At 35.0% G+C, this 20,499-nt stretch overlaps 1 protein-coding gene across 1 annotated transcript in view; it reads right to left on the bottom strand.

Annotated features, from left to right (window-relative positions):
• CDH12 (cadherin 12) overlaps positions 1–17,930 on the bottom strand; it is a 1,029,254-nt gene extending 1,011,324 nt beyond the window's left edge. The window contains exon 1 of the mRNA XM_049768382.1: positions 17,661–17,930. The gene's annotated coding sequence lies outside the window, so the exon portion shown is untranslated. The remainder of the gene's footprint in view (positions 1–17,660) is intronic.
• Positions 17,931–20,499: the final 2,569 nt, after the last annotated feature.

Below are 20,499 nucleotides of genomic sequence, written 5' to 3'. Positions count from 1 at the left end.
ACAAAAGGAAATAAATTGCCAAAATTATATCACAAGAATTGCAGCTAACCAAGGACTTGGTAGCCCATGCATTTGAATGTCTTTCTCCCTATTTTTATTATTTCCATGGAAACATCAGGATAGTGGTTAATCTAGAACTACTACATTAATTTTCTTCAACTCTTTTGCTGAAATTATTTAGTACTAATGCATGAATTCTTTAATTTCATGTGTGTGTCTATGGAAAATGAAAGTATAAGAATAATAAAAATAAAATACCACGGGATATGACTTTTATTTGCTAACTTGCCATATGCATATTCCTTATGGCATTTCTGCCATACTATATTACTAAAATATTTATTAAATAAAAATAATATGACTGCAACATAGGATCACCAAAAATTTGTTTCAAATACATGCAGACTATATTTTAAAATGCCAAGACTAATACATCCCTCTAGCCTGCTGCCAAGTTAGAAAGTATTTTGTAACTTACATAAATATAAAAATACCAACAGTAAATAGTACTTTAGTCATGAAAAATATCCATTATTATGAAGGTAAATGTGTGCCCACATTTTTCTGTGACACATGCTGAGGGTCACACATCAGGTTTTAGGGATCAGACAGTCAAAGCACCTACCTTGTGCTTCCAAGTTTTGTTACTTGCATATTTCCTCACTAAGGGTCACCCTTTTTTCTGTTGAGGGACAGACATTCTAGATGTACTCTTCAATAGCTTTGCTGCCTTGTTCACAGAAGTGCTGTGTGGAGGTTACACTTACTAGCTGAGCACTTACACATGTTTTAATTTGTGCAGCCTGCAAAATATTTCACCGATTTTTATGCTGCATACACAAGCTTGGTTGTGGTGATGCTAGAAATGCCTTGAAGTTCTGGGAGTACAAACAGCAGAACTACCAGGCTCAACGAAGAGTCACCAAAATCATTCTTGATATATGTGGGTCACTATGCTATGAATTATTGACCATAAGCTTTCAAGACAGACAATATAAGCTACTACAACATTCTCTGCATCCAATTTTGCTATGTTCTACCTATAGAAGTTAAATCTAACTTAAGGAGTTGTGGCTAGGTGTCAGGGTTACAGGAAGTTGACTGGATGGAAATATATTTCAGAGATTCCCTTTCTAGGCGGTTGCTTACGAGAACTGAAGCCATTAGCACAAATACTATCGTGATGAAAACCACTGCTGGCAGATATTTGATGGACAGATAAACAGTAGAAGGTGGATCTATCTCTTTGTACCTGCTATATTCCCCATTCAGTCTTGATTCCTGGTTGCTGGCCATTCAAAAATACATCTGCCTGATATTTACCTACTCCTATTATCTTGGCTGCAGTCCCAATCAAACAGTTGTTTAGGTAAAGCAGTCATTTCTTAAATAAATCTCTAAGAGTACACATTAGGTCTTAGTGACCTTGCGTTTTTTGAGTCTCAAAATTCCTTTTGTTGTTTTATTTTGTTTTGGGATTACACCTGGCTGTGCTCAGGGTATACTCCTAGCTCTGCACTCAGAAATTGCTCCTGGCAGGCTCGGGGGACCATATGGGATGGCAGGATTCGAATCACATCTGTCCTGGGTTGGCTGTATGCAAGGCAAATGCCCTACCGCTGTCCTATCTCTTTGGCCCCTCAGAATTCTTTATAACCACTTTTTTTTTTTTTTTTGGTTTTTGGGCCACACCCGTTTGACGCTCAGGGGTTACTCCTGGCTATATGCTCAGAAATCGCCTCTGGCTTGGGAGGACCATATGGGACACCGGGGGATCGAACCGCGGTCCTTCCTTGGCTAGCACTTGCAAGGCAGATACCTTACCTCCAGCGCCACCTACCCGGCCCCTATAACCACTTTTTCATCCCTATGAGTGCTTTAGTCAAAATTCCTTGGGCATTTTTTGATTCTCAGCCTCAAACATTTCCCAGATTGTTACTTCCACAATTTATTCTTATTAGCTGTGTTAATGCATTCACTGATAAATCACAAATATAAATCACTGATTCTAAGTTTTAGAGTGAGCTTTATTAATGTGACCAAACCAAAGTACATGCTAACATAACAATTAATTTTATAAATATTCAAAAACTAATTACTGACTCACTTTCCACTAAAGTTGATCCAGGTTTGATTCTCGACATTACTAATGTTAGGAGTATTTCCTGAGCAGAGATCCAGGAATGAACCTTGAACAACTCTTGGTGTAGTACTCAAATTACAATACTATTACTACTAATATCAATAATATATATATCCATTTTATCTCTACTTGTACCTGCAAAATCTACATATTTACATTCTAACACCCCTCCTTATACAATGGTACTAGAATGTATGGTCTTTGGAAAATAATTAGATAATGAGGGAAACTCATCCTAGCCTTGACCCCAGGTTGTTAATGTGTTTTTATAAGCAACCAACTCTCTTTCCTCTTCTACCCTATGAGGACAATTAAAAAGTCCACTAACCAATAAAAATGTTTACTAACGAAAGAGATACAGAATTCAGTGTTACACAAAAAAATACTGGATCCTACACTTTACCATTTCTCCAACTATAAGAAATTAAAGTTTTCTCCTCATAACAAATATACAAATTTAGAGTATTTTGGTTTTCTTTTCAGTTTGGGAAGCCAAAGGTAGTGGTACTCAGGGCTCATTCCTGGCTTTGAGCTAAGGGATCATTTCTTTTGGGCTTAAGGGATCTAAATCATATTGATCAGGTCAGATTCTTTTGATCCAGTGCCTTTCAATCTTTACTATCTCTCAAGTTCTAAGAAATTTTTAAAAACATCCTATCGGATAAAATAGGAAAGTAATCTGGTATTTATAAAAAGGTAATAGACATTTCATAAAACGTTTATCTAATTTTTTTAGGCAACTTAGTCATTCATGTTTAATGCTTGCATTTATTGGATACATTAGAAAAATATTTTAAAATAATTTTGAAAAGTTTTCTTTTCTTTTTATATATAATGGATTCTTATGTTACAAGAATTTGAAAAATTAAGTTAAAAAGAAAATACAATCCATAGAAATAGATATAACTTTTTTACTTCATTAAGATCATCATATTTCCCTTCTGATGTTTACCCTTTTCTCAAAATATATACGTACATGATTCTACATCATATTAACATTTATAAAGAGTTTCCCTGGGGATTGAGACGTCCTAGTTTTCTGATAGCAACATTATAATAAACACATAGAACATGGATAGTTTACTAGATTATCTAAGCTTGTTCATATCAATGTGTACTTTCAAATTCACTTAGGGTTGTAAAGTAGAACACTTAAGATTTTTAAAGGGTAATGTGCATAAATATTAGATGAACAAAATAGCATCAGGCAAAGGTAATGTTTGTCTTGTATCTCTGCTATCCTAGAATCTTAGAACAATAAAAAATCTTAAAATCTAAAATATCTGATTCCAATGCATCAAGGGCAATAGAAACCACACAATTAGTCACATACAAAGCAGAGAAAATTATGTACCGCCAATATTTCCCTTATCGGTGATAAAACTGACCAACATTTTTTTATTATAAATGAATGTATAGGATGATTTATATTTTTCTTAAAATAATGCAAGGGGGCAGAGAAATTATAAGGCAGTGCTTTGCACACAGTCTACCTGGCATGTCTTCTGAAGTTAAAGGGCATCAGAGAGGCTTTGAATAATGAGTGACTTGCCATGACTTATTTTTATGCTGATGATGATTACTGCTAAAGCCAGTAGTTGGGAAGGCTAGAAGTGGATCAGTCTTAAAACCAATGTGATAAATAGGTATAATATACTACTAGTAGCCATTGGAAGGATTACTGTGTAATCACTGAGTATTGGTAATTTCTACATTTAGGTTGACAGTAACTTCAACAGGATTTTCCATTAGATTAAATATATAATGTGAAAGAAATAAATGCTGTACTGGATTTTTAGACATTTTTTGAATAAATGAAAACATAAAGTTTTTAAGTAGACATAGTAAAACCTGGGACTAGAGGGTCTGAGAGATCATTTTGGTCATGTAGATTTCAGCTGTTTATTAGGTATCCAAGTAGATCACATGCCAAGAAGACAGTTGGGTATAAGAGATTAGATATGGGGAGATCTGAGTTGGAGATATATATTTGGGAGTTGTCAACATATGGTGTTTAAAACTCTGAACTTGGATTGGATCATTCTCTGTGTGGGTGTAGACAGACAGGAGAAAACCAAAGCTGTTTCAGTACTAAAGGGGACAAGGAAGAAATCAGCTAAAGAAATTGAAAAGGGATCATTAGTGATAAAAGAAAAAATATAAGAGGGAATATGGGAGCTTAAAAATATTGTCAAGGAGAGAATTTTGTCAAATAGTCAATTGTGTTAAAATAACCTTATTATTTATGTATATTAAAATATGAAAATGTGACTGTATTACATAGTGCAAATATTTATCAGCTATGAAGCAAAGTATATCATATAACAACATGAGTATACCAAATAATAAAGTTCAAAAAATAATATTTAGAATATTATCTCTGATACTATAATGGAATCCCAGATGTAGCCATTTATTGAACTAAACCCTAACTCCAGCTGGCTTCTTTCGAGCTGTAAACATGTCACATGGAAAGGTAATAAAGTAATGCTAAATAATTAATCTAAAATTTATTTTAAATGGCATGCGGTTATTATTTATACACAAGTAAATTTGAGTGCACAAAAGGGGATGAATATTCTATGACTATTTGAACATGAGTGAAGTTAGGTAGTAGATTTCAAGAGACAAGCAATAAAAAATAACACAGAACTATCCATAAAAACATGGACCAGATTAGTTTTCCAAGGGAGTATTGAAGTGCCATTCATCATTATGGAAGCAGAGAATAGTCAGAAAGCTAAGCTAAGGTCCTATAAAGAATCTGGAATTGAGTATTACCATATTTTCCGGCGTATATGATGACTTTTGAAACAAAAAAAGTCTACCAAAAATTGGGGGTCGTTTTATATGCCGGGTATATCCCTAAAAATGTTTCAATATGCTGCTAAACAAAAATTATCTGAATATTACCACAAAACAAATTTTCCAACTCGATCCTGCACCAATCACTGCCAGGCTGCTCGGACCGCCTCTCTAACTCAGCCAATCCAAGCAGGCTTTTTATGCATGCAAATTATACAATGTTCTGTACCTGAATCTACACTGTGTAAAAAGCCTGCTCAGATTGGCCAGAGTCAGAGAGGACGTCTATTACAGTATAACCGTTGGACCTTTGCTTGTTATGATTGGCTCACTGTGGAAGATACAGTTGCAGCACAGGAACATTCTGTCTTATACAGCAAATATAGGCCTAAACCTATGTTTTAACTGTAAAATTATTGGGTCATCTTATACGCCAGAAAATACGGTACCCAATGATTCCTTACTGTTGTGCTTAATGCCAACAATCCATGGTAATTCAAGAAGACAAGATATCTCTAGACTGGTACGTTATCAGTTGAGTGATGATTCTTGACAAAAATAACAGTCCTCAATTAACTGGAAATGTTTAACTGAATATACATATTTTCCCTTTTTTTAATGAAAACTCGTATGTCTTTCATATTACTAATTTCAAATGAACATATTATTAACTGCAGTTAGCTTGGTATAACATTTTTCCTGACATATATATGTCCCTCGCATTTTTTCCACTTTTAAGAGAAAGATTGTACTTTTTCACACACTTTACATATTCACCTGAGCCCTGCAACCTTAAAATTGTTTTCCGAATTTGAATTTTCTTTATTTGACATCCACTATGTAAGATTACATGATATTTTTCTCTCTAAAGCTATCTTTCTTAGAACACTGCATTTATTTAATTCAAGCATAACAAATGGAAATTTTAATTTGTTGTTATTATTTGAGAGGGAAAATATTTCGTTTAGGGTTGATTCTTGGCTCAGAGTCAAGCAATAATTCCTGATTGGACTTGTGGTATCCTATGGGATGCCAGGGAGCCAACCTTTCTAGGCTCTAGACAAGCTAAAACTCTGACCACTGTACTCTGTTTTCAGATGTGATGACTTTTTTATACAAAATAAATATTTTAATGAATTAAAGATGGGACAGAGATACCAGAAGTTCTTCATATTTTTATAATTAACCATCAAAACAAATCTTAGAATTTCTGTCTTCTTAAAATAAATTAATGTAATTTTGTGATTTTAATATTTTTAAGCTAAGGGTAATATGTCAAAGAATAATAGGGAATCATCTCCTTAAATTTTGCGAGTGACTTTTCCTCCCTTTTATAGTCAGAGAAATGCATTTACATATTCTGTTTGTTTCTGTAAAGAAAAAATTTAGCTCTCTGTTTTAGCTTGAAATTATCTCCTTATTTCCATGGAGTTTATGACTTCTCTTGGCATTAAAGAATGGAAGAAAAATGCATTTACAAAAAAATGGTTAAGAAACCTGTTAATGAAAATATCTTGGCTCTGTGTTAAAGTTATAAATCATCACTTAGTAACTGGGAAGCAAACTGTAATAATTTTTCAGGATAGTTTTCTATGAATCCACAATTCTTGGGAATTTTTCCCAAGCCTTTCTGCAAAACACTCATAACTTACTAGTTCTCCATGGTGACATGAACTAATGGACCATCTTTAAATAAATTCACTTAGAGATCCAGAATACGGTGCAATGCTTTCTTTTTCTGTAGTGCAGTAAAATTAGCATCAAACACAGAAGTACTCACCATTCTTCACCTCCCCCATGCTGTCATCTCTATACCATAAATCATACAGCAAGAATAAATGAAGTTGTTTGCCTCCTGTCATTCATATTTCATAGCTTTCTCTATAGTGCAGAAGTATTTTATTTTTAGGGAGAATTAATGCCAAAAGGGTTTATTGCTTTCTATCAGAAACGTTTAGCTAAGTCTTCAGATCTTACTAAGGAAGTTACTTTAACTTGTGCATATGTCTATGTACAAATATAAGAAAAACAAAAAATAAACAAAATTCAGAACACTACACAATGATTGAAAAACAAAGATAATTTAATTATATCCATTTAATTTTCAACATTTAAGTAAAACAAAATATCTATAAAAGACTGAATAAAATAAGAAATAGAAGGAAAAAGAAAAAAAATTGCATATAAGAATCATAAAATGGGGCCTGGAGAGATAGCACAGCAGCGTTTGCCTTGTAAGCAGCCAATCCAGGACCAAAGGTGGTTGATTTAAATCCCAGTGTCCCATATGGTCCCCCGTGCCTGCCAGGAGCTATTTCTGAGCAGACAGCCAGGAGTCACCCCTGAGCACTGCCGGGTGTGACCCAAAAACCAAAAAAAAAAAAAAAATCATAAAATGGATGTTTAGTTCCTTGATATTTCATATTTAATTCATATTTGAAGTAGTGAGAATCAAACATTCATCAATCATACTTCTGTGAGTCATGTGTACATGTTTCCAAGCATATATACACAAAATAACAGGGTGATGATAAATAAATTATAATTTTAAGTATATTTTATTATTGAAACTAGGATAATGGTTTGCTACCTTTTCCACAAAAGGAAAGTGACAAACATAAAACAAAAAATTCTGTATATTTAAGAAGGTGCCCAATTAAATTTTGAATAAGCAGTTGGTAAACTCATGAGACTATTGATCCTAGGCTGAATATTCATATATCTGCAATTTTCAGGTATAACTTTCATAGACTTGAACAGTAAGATTTTCTTAATGACTTGGAAATCTACAGGAACAAGGGAAGGGTCTTGACTTATTATGTGGATGGATTAACATGACCCACATGAATATTAGGGGATAATGGACAACCTAGATTCTTACAAACTAAAGAGCTCCACAATTCATCATTAACCTAAGCGTGAAAGTATCCCACTAACTAGTAGGTCATAACCTGTTTAAAACCCTGGAGGTTTTTTAATGTGAGAAGTAGTTAATAGGTGTCTATAAGATAAAAGGCCAGGACATGTACAAAATTGTGAGCAAACTGTATAGCTAAAATGCTTAACAATGAAGATAGCTATTTTAAGACTATTATTCAAAACTTGGCTGAAATGGGATAGAAGGTATTTGCAACATTAGCCTGCATCCATGTACATATGAAAAGAAAGAGCCATATAGAGATACTCCACAAGAGAAAATCGGTTTCCACTCTAAGGCAGACTTTCATAATGCAATTAACTCCATTAGAGACAATGGTATTTTGAACACTATTCAAATTAAGGCAATGCTGTTAGCAGCAGCAAATCGGGTAGAATTAGCAATGCCCTTCTGAAGAGAGCTACTGAATTAAACAGTGGAGGGCTTTACGATTAAGCCATTTAATTGTTACTTTAGGACTTCTGGACTCTGCAGACATGAGTACAAGTGTTAATACTGATACTTCTCTGTGCTCCTCTGATAACAAAACTGAATCTCAGAGCCAATTAAGACAACGCTTTACAGGCCTTCTTCCTCCTTTTTAGTGTATCCTAGGAGGTTTGTTTAATTGTAGACACCATGGGAAACTGAGACATTATACACAGTGAGCATTTTGAATCTTGTGTAAAAAAGATAGATAGTACTCCTCCAAATTATTCTGCCTTAACTTTAATCTATATTTTTGAAGTTAATACTTAGATCACATCCTTCTAATTCGCATTATCATACAGACTGGAGAATTGCACTAAATGCTGCAACTAGTTCATTCTGATTATCTTTAGAGAATAATTTTTATGTATGAACTATTTTAATCAAAGTCATATAATTCACAAGAATGCTTTTTTCCTTAAATAACTGCTCTTAATATACCATTATGTAAATCATGGAAACTTCTATTCTATTCATGTGTATACTTGGGTGGATTTATGTGCTCATATCTATTCTTTCATAATTTATTCATTCACCAAATAAATAGTTATATAGAACTCCATCATGGGCTTTACATTTTCCTTGGAATGATACAAATATAATGCAATATCATGAAAACTAAGGCAGGTAATATTTAATACTAATAATGTATGAATGAAAATAATTATTCTTCTGGGGAAGAAAGCACTATTTACAGTTCATGGCTAGTGATTGTAGCTGTGAATTATGGATATTTAAACCAAGATTTACCTTAGACAAGTAGGGCAGAAGGGGATGGAGGATGCAAAGTCCCTGTTGCAAGTATGAATTTAGCAAAATGAGAAAGAACCTAAAGGTGCTGAGTCAATTTCTAGATTTGAAAAATCCATGGGGCAGTGCCTACTGTGTCTACTGTGCAATGAAAAAGGAGAAAAGGAAATAGAGTGGAAACATGCTGGTCCATTTAGTAGTTATAGCAATAGTGGTAAAAGAAATTAGAGAGGAGGTGAAAGTGTCTAAATTTATAATAGATTTTGACAAGAGCAATATATTAAATATGTATACTGAATATGGGGAGGTGAAGGGGAAATAAGAAGCAAACTCTCACTTGACACTTTCATCTTCAGAATGAAGATTGTGCCACCTGTTAGTTGTGATCCTGGCATACTCCTGGCTCTGTGTTCAGGATTCACTGCTGTGATGCATAGGGGACTACATGAAGTGACATAGATCAAAATGCTGTCAGCAGCATGCAAGAAAAATGCTTTCTCCCTATATTATCTCCCTAACCTCAAACCTAAATTATATAAATTATGAGTAGTCATAATTTATTGAGAGAAATATTATAAAAATTTGTGAATTTAAATTATGGTGGGCATAGTTGAACTAAGAGTTTGGATTTGTTTTTAAATAATCATAAAATGTTCCTATACTCTAATGTATGGCTCCCCAATTCAGGGACCACAGACAAAGAATATCGAAGCTCTACTGGGATGATATTTGAAGATAGAATACTTTGGGGAATAACAAATTTAAGGGAGTAATATGGGTTAGTCATAACAACAGATTTATTGGCCTTAATAAAAGATTAGCAAAGGCATTTAGGTGATTTTCATGTGATCAAACTGGTTTCCGGTTTTAAGACCTACCTGGTGAGAGATCTAAGAATAGTTAGGAATAACCCCAAAACATACTGGTCATGGTCAAATCGCTCATTTCCATTCATATGCACATCACACACCCCAAAATTGTATATATCAAAAAGCATATTTGCTATTTTGCATCATTACCAAAAATAGTTATTTGTAAGCTGTAAGTAGATATTCATAAACAAGTTCTTCAAAGATTTACCGATAGCACCTTAATTGTGGACTTCTCAGCTTCAGAAACTTGAGAAAAATTTCATAATTTATGAAAAAAAAACACATTTTTGTTAACCAAGCCATTCTACTCTATGGCAATTTGTTCTGATAGTCCAAGCAAACTAACATAGTTGAATAAGTAAAATTCCAATTAGGTATTCACACATTCAAACACATGTACAGCACAATGATTGGAAACACGGATATATAAAAAAGAACTATGTATAAAAAGGCATTTATTCTCTTGTAAACCAGATAGAATTACCTCTTGGGTGAGTTCATATACAAAAAGGTGGGTCTCAGGTTATTCTGCTTCTTGTTATTCATAGGTAATAAAGCATACAAAATACAATTATTTTTAGAAAACAGCTCATTAGGAAAAAATGTGATATTAGAAGACAATTACAAGCAAACATGCACATACACAAAGACACACACAGACATACCAAGTATTTCTGTAGAGTATAAACTGAGGATTTGAAAAGCTGGGTGTTGACATTTTGAATTGTCTATTGGATTCTGATAGATAAATGGAAACTGCTTCACAAAAACTTCCTCACAGTGAGGTGCTCATATATATACCTGCATTTTTGTCTTGTACTTTTGAAGTTTAACTGTGAATTTGAACATGCACTCATAGTTTTTCAAAAATAGTAACTCTTTTACATCTTGCTATAAATTAGCTTACATGCTATATGTTTTCATTTTCCTCATAACTGTTGTTGGACTTAATGTCATATTATAATGCTTATCAAACAAATAGGTCAAGCACTAAGATATGAACATACAAGAAAATGTATTTTAAATTTGAATAATAAAATGTTATTCTATACATTAGCATAGACAGTTATCCATGTTAAGATATTTGGTATGTTTTAAGTCTGAGTAGAAAAATTTTCAGATATGATACAAGACTTTCTTGTATGCTAGAATCTTATCATGGCCATCTCTATATATTAGGAATGTTAAGAGAAATAGTAGGCAGTGGCAAATATAGCTAGATAACTCACTACGAAACATTTCTATTTCAAAAGTGTATCCAGATTTTCATTTTTGCCAACATAAATATATGATAGTCTTAATAATACACATTTTATCTTTTTACCTTATGATGCTAGAGTTAGTAATTAGGTAAACTAGGTTTTCAATAAAATCTTGCTTTTGAATGTACATTAATTACATTCTGTGGGTAAATGAGTACTTTTCATGCAAATAAATATAGACTCAAAAAGTTGTAGGAGTATTACCTCTCTTTTGAGATAAAGTTTTTCGTGTTTTGTTTATCACTTCACGTATTCTTATATTTTCTCCTATTAATAGTTTACAAAGTCACATCATTTAGTGCTAATGATAGCATGACACTTTTTCCTCCCATTGGCAGAACAGAGTCTATTAATGTTAATTTCTTCTAGTTCTCAACAGTTAGCAAGCATTTGGATCTTTTTCAATTGCATTTAAAAGTATTATGTTAGATAAATTAATTAGCATCACATTTCAGTTGATTATTCCGTAACAATTCTTTTGGCATTCAAGATCTTATTGTAATAAATTGTTGAATGCTAACTAAAATTGGTATTCGACTTTTGAATACACTTTGAAATAAGCTATTAAAATCAATGATATTTTTATGATTTACCTACCACCTATGCTCTGACATTACAAATGTTATGTGCTTTAAAAATCTTGATTCAATATTAATTTTCTTTTCTTTATGTAATGAGTTCCATGTATTCTACTCACATGTTCATCCCCTTTGACTAGCTTACTTTCTTTTGCTACTTTCCATGACCTAGTTTATTGACTTACAAATCTTCTTAACATTGGAAATGAAAGTCTATGCTTTACTGAGGTTTTAAAATATGAGAAACTTTAGTAAGTTTACTGACACTAGTCTTGTCAAAAATGATTTTTTTCTTTTTTGATATGTGACCCGAGTCTTACTTCTATCTCAAAATACAAGTAAATTCAATTATATAAAAACTTCCAGCTTCCACATGTTTTCCTCCAGTCCACCCTTAACTACAGCTCTGGTTGTAGTTAATCCTTACATGAAGAAATTACTATAGTAGAGGGAGTTTCTATAAAGAAATCTGAAGAATATGTTATTCTAAACCATGACAGAAAGAAAATTGTCAGAAGTTATGTTACTTGATTGTTTGACTCAAAATTTGATATTTCCACCTCATCATGCAGAATCAGGATTTTCATAATTATAGAAACAGAAACATTTCTTATATATAATAACCATTTTACAGCAAATACTGTAACAATAACACATTTAAGATATAAGCATTAATTTTTATGTTTATATTTTTTGTTTTAGGCCTTAATTCAGCAGTTCTCATGTTTTACTTCTGAGCCTGTACTTTGAGAAATCCATGTGGATCCCTGGGATTCATATATGGTGCTAGGCATTGATCTTAGATGTATTGTATGTAAGGCAAACACTGTACCTGCTGTCCTATTAGACATATCAATAATATTTTTCAGTACTTTGCCCTATTTGGTACTTCGAAGTAAATATTTATCTTTCAATATTTTGAACATACAGGTTGAGGAGATGAATAATGATATTTTACATTTAAGTAACTAATATTTTCACATCCATGGACCTCATCTTCTTCACTAGAGTAGTCAGATGAAAATATTTTAAGGAAAAAAATATACTGTAGAAATTCTTTAAAAAAAATACAATGAATCCATTTTTAGCCTAATGAAAAAAAAAAAAAAAAAAAAAAAAAAAAAAAAAAATCAACACAAAACACAGGTTAGATAAAGAGAGAGTACACTTTCAGGGCCCAGAGAGATAGCACAGAGTGGAGGACATTCAGGGGCCGGGCGGTGGCGCTGGAGGTAAGGTGCCTGCCTTACTTGCGCTAGCCTAGGAGACGGACCGCGGTTCGATCCCCCAGCGTCCCATATGGTCCCCCAAGCCAGGAGCGACTTCTGAGCGCATAGCCAGGAGTAACCCCTGAGCGTTACCGGGTGTGGCCCAAAAACCAAAAAAAAAAAAAAAAAAAAAAAGAGTGGAGGACATTTGCCTTGCATGCAGCTGACATGGGACAGACCCTGGTTTGATCTCTGACAGCTGCCAGGAGCGATTTCTGAGCTCAGAGCCAGGAGTAATCCCTGAGCACCACTGTGTGTAGTCCAAAAGCAAAACAAAGTAAAACAAAAGCAAAGCAAAAACAAAAACCGAGTACCCAAGGGAAGAAAGAAACAAAGTGCACTGAACACTTAGGGGGTTGGGGGTACAGCAGGCATTGCTTTGGGCTTGTTACTCTTAGCTCTGTGCTCAGGGATCACTAATGACTGATTCAGGGAATTTTATAGGTGTCAGGGATAGAATGTAGGGCAACTTCAAACAAGGCAAGTGCCCTAAATGCTATTCTCTCTCTCTCTCTCTCTCTCTCTCTCTCTCTCTCTCTCTCTCTCTCTCTCTCTCTCTCTGTCACTCGCTCTCTCTCTTTGTCTCTCTGTCTCTCGCTCTCTGTCTCTCTGTCTCTCTGTCTTCTCGTTCTCTGTCTCTCTGTCTCTCTCTGTCTCTCTGTCTCTCTCTCTGTCTCTGTCTGTCTGTCTCTCTCTCTGTGTCTGTCTCTCTGTCTCTGTCTCTCTCTCTCTCCCTCTCCCTCCCTCCCTCCCTCCCTCCCTCCCTCCCACCCTCTTTCCCGATTTTTCGGCCACAACCAGTGACGCTCAGGGGTTACTCCTGGCTCTGCACTCAGAAAAAACTCCTGGCTTGGGGGACTGTATGGGACGCCGGGGGCTACCTAGGCTAGCATGTGCAAGTGGCAGACGCCTTATCGCTTGCACCACTATTCCAGCCCCTAAATGCTGTTATCTCTTAAATACCAAGGATTAATATAATACTTAAACCCAATTCCTAGGATTATGAAATAATTATATGATATGACAGAAGGTTACAAAATTTGAATGAAATTGAATTTATAAAAACATTAAACAAGTCTTATATGTGTATTTTTAGAAATGCATATTGCATCATATATATGAGTAGTATTGCATGTTAGACCTGAACAAGTGCATTCTGAGAGCATTATTAAGGATTTTCAAATAAAAATAATGTGTTAAAATTCTTTTTTATTCACTTTAATACTAAATAACTTTCAGTTTCTAAAATTGTAACTCCATTTAATGAGTGACTTTATCATAATAATCCATAAAAATGCATTTGAGTCACCACTACTGATATTAAACACAGACACTATTATTTTACATGCAAATATTTCTTTTAAAAAATCTAGTGATGGTATATGACCCGTTAGGGAAAATATCTTTAAATTTTTAATTGCCGGGGGCCGGGAAGGGTGGCGCTAGAGGTAAGGTATCTGCCTTGCACAGCACTAGCCAAGGAAGGACCACGGTTCGATCCCCCAGCGTTCCATATGGTCCCCCCAAGCCAGGGCGATTTCTGAGCGCATAGCCAGGGAAGGTAACAACCGCTGAGCGTCAAATGGTGTGGCCCCAAAAACCAAAAAAAAAAAAAAGAATTTTTTTAATTGTCTTAAAGACAGAATTGAAATGCTTTTAAAAAACTGTGAAACTGTTAAGTGATCATATATTAGGAAAGTAAAAAAAAAAAAAACCTGAGTGAAATGAATTTGTACCTTATCTAATTATTAAAGTTTGCTGTTATTTTTTCTCATCAATTGAACCTATATAGTTTAAAATTTGTTGAAACAAGAAGGGTAAGATCATCTCCACTTAAAAGTCAACATGAAATGAATTTGAGAAATCGGTACCATATTTCTAGAAAAGTGTATTGTATTGTATTGTATTGTATTGATGTGGTATTGTATTGATACTGATATTGTGGAATGAGCCATAACTCAAGGAGCTATAATGTCTTAATATTAAGGAATAATAGCTTACCTTACCTTAAATTGAGTTTTCTGTAATCACACTTTTCCAATGGCGAGTATTAGAAAACATTTTCAATAAGAATCTACAAGTAGTAATTTTATTCTACAGACCTTTAAATTTGATGTTTTAACCTGATGGTATAATTCATGTTTGATATAAGCATCTCTCTGCATCACTTTTATGATTGTTCAACAAAATTAATGATATGACATCTAAACAGCACAGGTTGGAAACATAGTAATACTTCCATATTTCACATAAGAACAGTTTTAAGCAGACACTGTAGTTCTGTTTCATAGACTAGATTGATAGTATGTTCATTAGAATGCACTTTAGAGGAATAAATGGCAGATACTCTTATCAATGACACAATAACACACTGATTGATTTCAAGCAATATCATCAGCTATTATATGGAATATATCTTGCTAAAATACTAGCTATGAAAGGTACTCAATCGAAGGAGGTCATTTTTGTGTCCATTTTAAACTATGTAGTTATACTAAAGTTGTACTCAAGTATGTCACATAAAACATTAACAGTTAACAGAAGTTTTTTTTCTCAGAAACTAAGCACAGATTTCCCAGTGCTGAGGATTTAATATCATCCCCACATTTTAAAAAAAAATAAGGACATTTTATTCCCTTAAATATATCAGCACACATTTGATGAGGGAGGATATTTGAAGTAATCAAATTCTGACTAAGCAGATTGGTGTGAGAAATGAGTTTTTAGAATTAAAAAAGACAAGGCATTCTTGACTTGAAACCTTCCCTCCTACTGCATGAAATTGATATACATGTAGAAGTTAAGAATTTGGAAACTAGAGATTTGAAATAAAAATAAATAAAGAAGTAAATAAATAAATAGGATATATTTTGGAAAGGGGCTGAACACATCAGGGGTTCAACATAAAATTTAGTATCCTAATAAGGGGTATTAGTAAAGGAAAGATGGAGCCTGAACTTGAATTTTCAAGTTAACATGAATTTAACCCTATAGGGTATCCGAGTCAGTGTAGAAATATTGCACTATCTCCTTTCTAAAGAAGCTTTGTAGCCTTTAGTTAGATGAAGCTAAGTATACAGCTAGGATCTATGAACATTCCAAAGAGATACATCAATCAACTGCTTATGGTTTGGAAAGAGTAACCATCCTGTCTTTTCAATTCAGAAAGGATCTGCTGATGGAATTGAGGCAATATTTTATAACAAAAAGAAAAATCTCCTTAGTTGAATTCACTCTTATAAATAATAATGAAGATATAAGTTAGCTTGGGATAAATTCAAAATACTTGGGGTAATTAATAAAACAATGCCATGGGATAATATTTCAATCAGAGATGGATACAATTTGTTACATCTAAAATTAACCAATAGCTAAAAAAGAATCAGAAAAAGAGCCAGAAAAGCAATACCTGTTTGGCATGGTTGAGAATTTTCATATTTTGGTTAGATTATGGTGTAATTTTAAGATGTAAACATATTTTCAGAACCTCCTATATTTAATTTCCACGCCCCTTCCAGATTGTAAGGTCATATTCTAACTGAACAGTTTGTAAAATGAGGTTCCAAATACTTGATGAGAAACTGGGACTCATGAAATGGTCACAGACTTAGCCAAAAGTATGTCAGTCCTCCCTCCAGAGAGCACAGAGAAATATGTCTAAGAGACATCAAGCTCTCAGAACTGGGGGTTCTGAGCCCCCCGTGATTCCATGGTAGGAAGAAACAAATAGTGATTTGGAGGGGGGGTGATGAAAACATTCATGAATTGCTGAAGGTCTCTTGGAAAAACGTGTTGTTGCCTTATCGTAGAGTGGTAATGGGACTTAGTTTTGCTAATGTATCAGTGATTGAATAATGCCCTTAAAAATTAAAAAAAAAAATCACGTTTAAATGCATATTATATAACCCCCAGCAGATCCCAGTAATCTTCCCCTTGTCCCAAATTAGTTTGGTGATCAGACATTCCGATGCTTCTTCTCTGAAATACCTGGCTATTAGGAATTTTTTTATTACAGTTGTTAAATTTAAAATAAACTTTGAAAATGTGTACATCTCAAGAAAAAAATACCAGTGAAGACCGACCGAGATATATTTGCAATTGGGTACAAATCCCTTGAGATTGGCATTTACAGAAGCTATGGCAAAGAAAGCAGTTATTTTCTGTGAAAAAAAATAATGATAAAGTATCAAATAAGCTCATTTTTAAATAACCAGCAAGACCACTAGTCCACCTCATCGTTTTCATTTGAAAACGTAGCCACGCTGAGTAGGGGCCACTAGTGTTTCAGACATTGCTTCCCCCTCCTCTCTGCTTTTTAACCTTTTGCTCTGGCTCTGCAGACTTGTTTAGAACTTAGAGAAGTTTCTCCAAGCCAAACCACGCAGCATCTCGTAATTCAGATCCCAGATCTGTGTACAGCCTCGTTCAGCCTCTGACTATGCAAAGCAACACTTTATTAATCATGCATGAATTCCTGATCTTATATACCCTGAAGCGATCACACACGATGCAATCCCCATCCAAAAAAGAAGAAGAAGAAAGAAAAATAAAGAGAGTAAAAAAGAGAAAGTCTTACCTGATGACAGAAATGACAGCTGCAAGAAGGGACAGCAGGACTGACCAGCCAGCAGCAGAATGCAACCACCAGCCTTGCACTGAACCAAGGTGAGACCCTCCCTCCTCTCTCTTTCAGCTCTGGCTCTTTGCCTCCTTTCTAAATCACTGAACCCACAAACTGCCTGTGCAGGCTGTGTCCCCCTTGCATCCAAGGATGCTGCTCCCAGCCCCGGCAGCCAGAAGCCAGCACTTTCTTCCAGGAAGAGGATGCCTCTCTTCTCAGAAACGCTTGGACCCCTCTGCGTGGCTCCCTCCACGTTTACCCTTCAGATCAATAAAGCTCTCGGAGCGGCTGGAACTCAACTGCAGCGGGGAGCGAGGAGCCAATGGGGGTGCAGGATTCCCTCCCAGTCATTCGCCCGCCCTCAAAACAAAACACAGCGTGTCTTTGACACATCCTGGAGTTGGGAAAAGTAATTGAATCCTCCATCGGAAATGGATCTGCTTTGCTATTTTTTCCCCCCTCCTAGCGTGCAGTGCAGAAGCCTTTGAAGCAATCCAAGGACTCCAGAGCTCTCCAAAAGCCTCATTAAGCCTGAGCTTAGCAGAGGGTGAAGATGGGGCGCTGAGAAAGTGATAACACCTGCCTTAGCACCTGGAGGGGTGCTGCTGGAAGGCTTGGAGGAGTGTGGAAATAAAGCAGAGAACCACCAGCTGGGAGGAGAAGCATGGTTTCTTGCACTCCACAAAGTGGTTTCAGTATTTTTTTTTTCTCTTGGTGGCACTAAAAACATAAAAGGCCACTTTGGAAGTTGCCTCATTCTTTAAATGATCTCTGCAAGCAAGAATCAGCTGTTAATTGGTGATGACAATGTTATGCTCACAATTTCTTACTAAAGCATACTACCACTTTCTGAGCTGTGGGGACTTCCTTCTGCTTTTCTGAAAAACTGAAAAGCCTGCAAGTTAGATAAATTCGCCTAGTTTGTTTAATATGGGTGAATGGATATTAGGACATATTCATAACAGTAACCTTTAGAGAGAAATTCACCAGTGATCTCTGGCAACTTCATAAAATCTTTCCATGATAACAAGTGTAAAATCCAGAGCAACACAACGAAAAAACATACTATGACACACTACTATATCCTCACATCACCTGTGTATTAAGCCGGCTTAGCTTTCTGCATGTTTTTATTGACTCAAACCTGGGGAAGATTTTATAAGATTGACTCCAGTTTCTCTGGAGTCCCCCATACCAAAACACAAGTCAAGAAGAGACTGTTCAAGATTGGTGGGCAGTACTATGCACAAGCAAACACTTACTAGGTAACTTTGTCTTGGGCATTTACAGCATGAAAGGATATTAGATGTCTGCCATGTCTGGCATCATCTTCAAAGTATAGGGGCTAGAATGATGATAGTACAGCAGACTGGGTGCTTGACTTGCATACTGTGTTGGATCCCCTATACTCCATATGGTCCCATGAGCACAGTCCGAATGTATTCCCTGAATGGAGAGCTGAAAGCAATCCCTGAGCAGAGCAGGATTAGGCCATTACTCTCAACACAGACACATACACACAGATATATACACACATGACACAGATGAATGTTTTTATAGAGGTCTTGCAAGGAAATAAAGATTTTTCTATCTCAAGTATTATTTGGATTGTTCATATAGCCTTTTTTCCCTTTTCACAATGCAACTCCAAATTTGGGTATAATGTCCAGTATTGAAGCATGTGAAGAGGAAATTATCATTGTTTCCCTAGGTCAGTTAGTTAGATGGCCAACCTCGTCTTACAATCTTCCTCCTATAGTTTCACTATTGAAGCACCCTGCACTGAATACAAATGCACCAAAGCAGATCATTTAGATGCATTTATTTCTTCTCCAAGAATCTCAATCACTTTATCTTTTTCATGTCAAGAATGTGGCTTTACATTTACTTTACATTTAATCTAACCATGTCAATAATATTGAGGATACCATTTCTAAGTAGGTTCAACCATCTGTATAAACATGTGTAGGACTAGGAGCTCAAATGACTGCACATCCAAGAATGTCTTTTCAATGTCACCGTTGAATGAGAACACAATGAATGTGTTGCTCTGATATCTGTTTGCTCCACTGAAATTTTCCAAAAAGTTGGATGCATGTTGGTATAGCCAGATTTTGTGTGTCCTGACAAGCTGAAACAGCTTGGAAAGACTTTACAAACCAAACAATTTTGTGACCAGTCTACCATGTGAAGGAAGAATGGAAAAGTATAATATTTACAACACTGTATGCAGTGCCACTACGAAAAGGTAAGTGTTAACTTTATTGTCGCTCACTTCTGCAGTCAATAATGTTTAACTCAATACATTCATTGAGTAGTCACTTGGTCTTTTGAAATGTAAAAATTATAACACAGTGAAAAATAATAAATATTTCTGTTTCCATAGTTTAATAAGAATGCTTATGTATTCCTGAATAAATTCCTTGATCCCAATTAACAATTCAGTTAATATATGACAGTGTTTTGGATGTAGGATCTTCAGACTAAAAGCAGAAATAACTTGAAATCTCATTGGAAAAGCAAATTCTCAAGAGTCAGATAAATAGTATTGGGGTTCAGGCAGTAAACATGTGTAAAGCTGTCCCTAGTTTGATCCCCATGCCACAAATGGCCCCCAGAGAACCTCCTCAGAACAGTCATGTCCTAAGATCATCCTGTCCAAACCTAACAAAGGCATATTATCAAGTCTGTTCCCATTTATATAAAAGGGAGATAGACACAGAATAGTCTCACTCATCTGTGGGTTTTCAGAAAAATAAAAGACATCTCTGGAGTAATATACAGAGACAGAGAT

This window comes from Suncus etruscus, chromosome 2, assembly GCF_024139225.1.
Source record: "Suncus etruscus isolate mSunEtr1 chromosome 2, mSunEtr1.pri.cur, whole genome shotgun sequence".
NCBI classification, from domain to species: domain Eukaryota; kingdom Metazoa; phylum Chordata; class Mammalia; order Eulipotyphla; family Soricidae; genus Suncus; species Suncus etruscus.
Note: the sequence above shows the minus strand (reverse complement) of the source record. Positions and strands in the feature narration are given on the sequence as shown.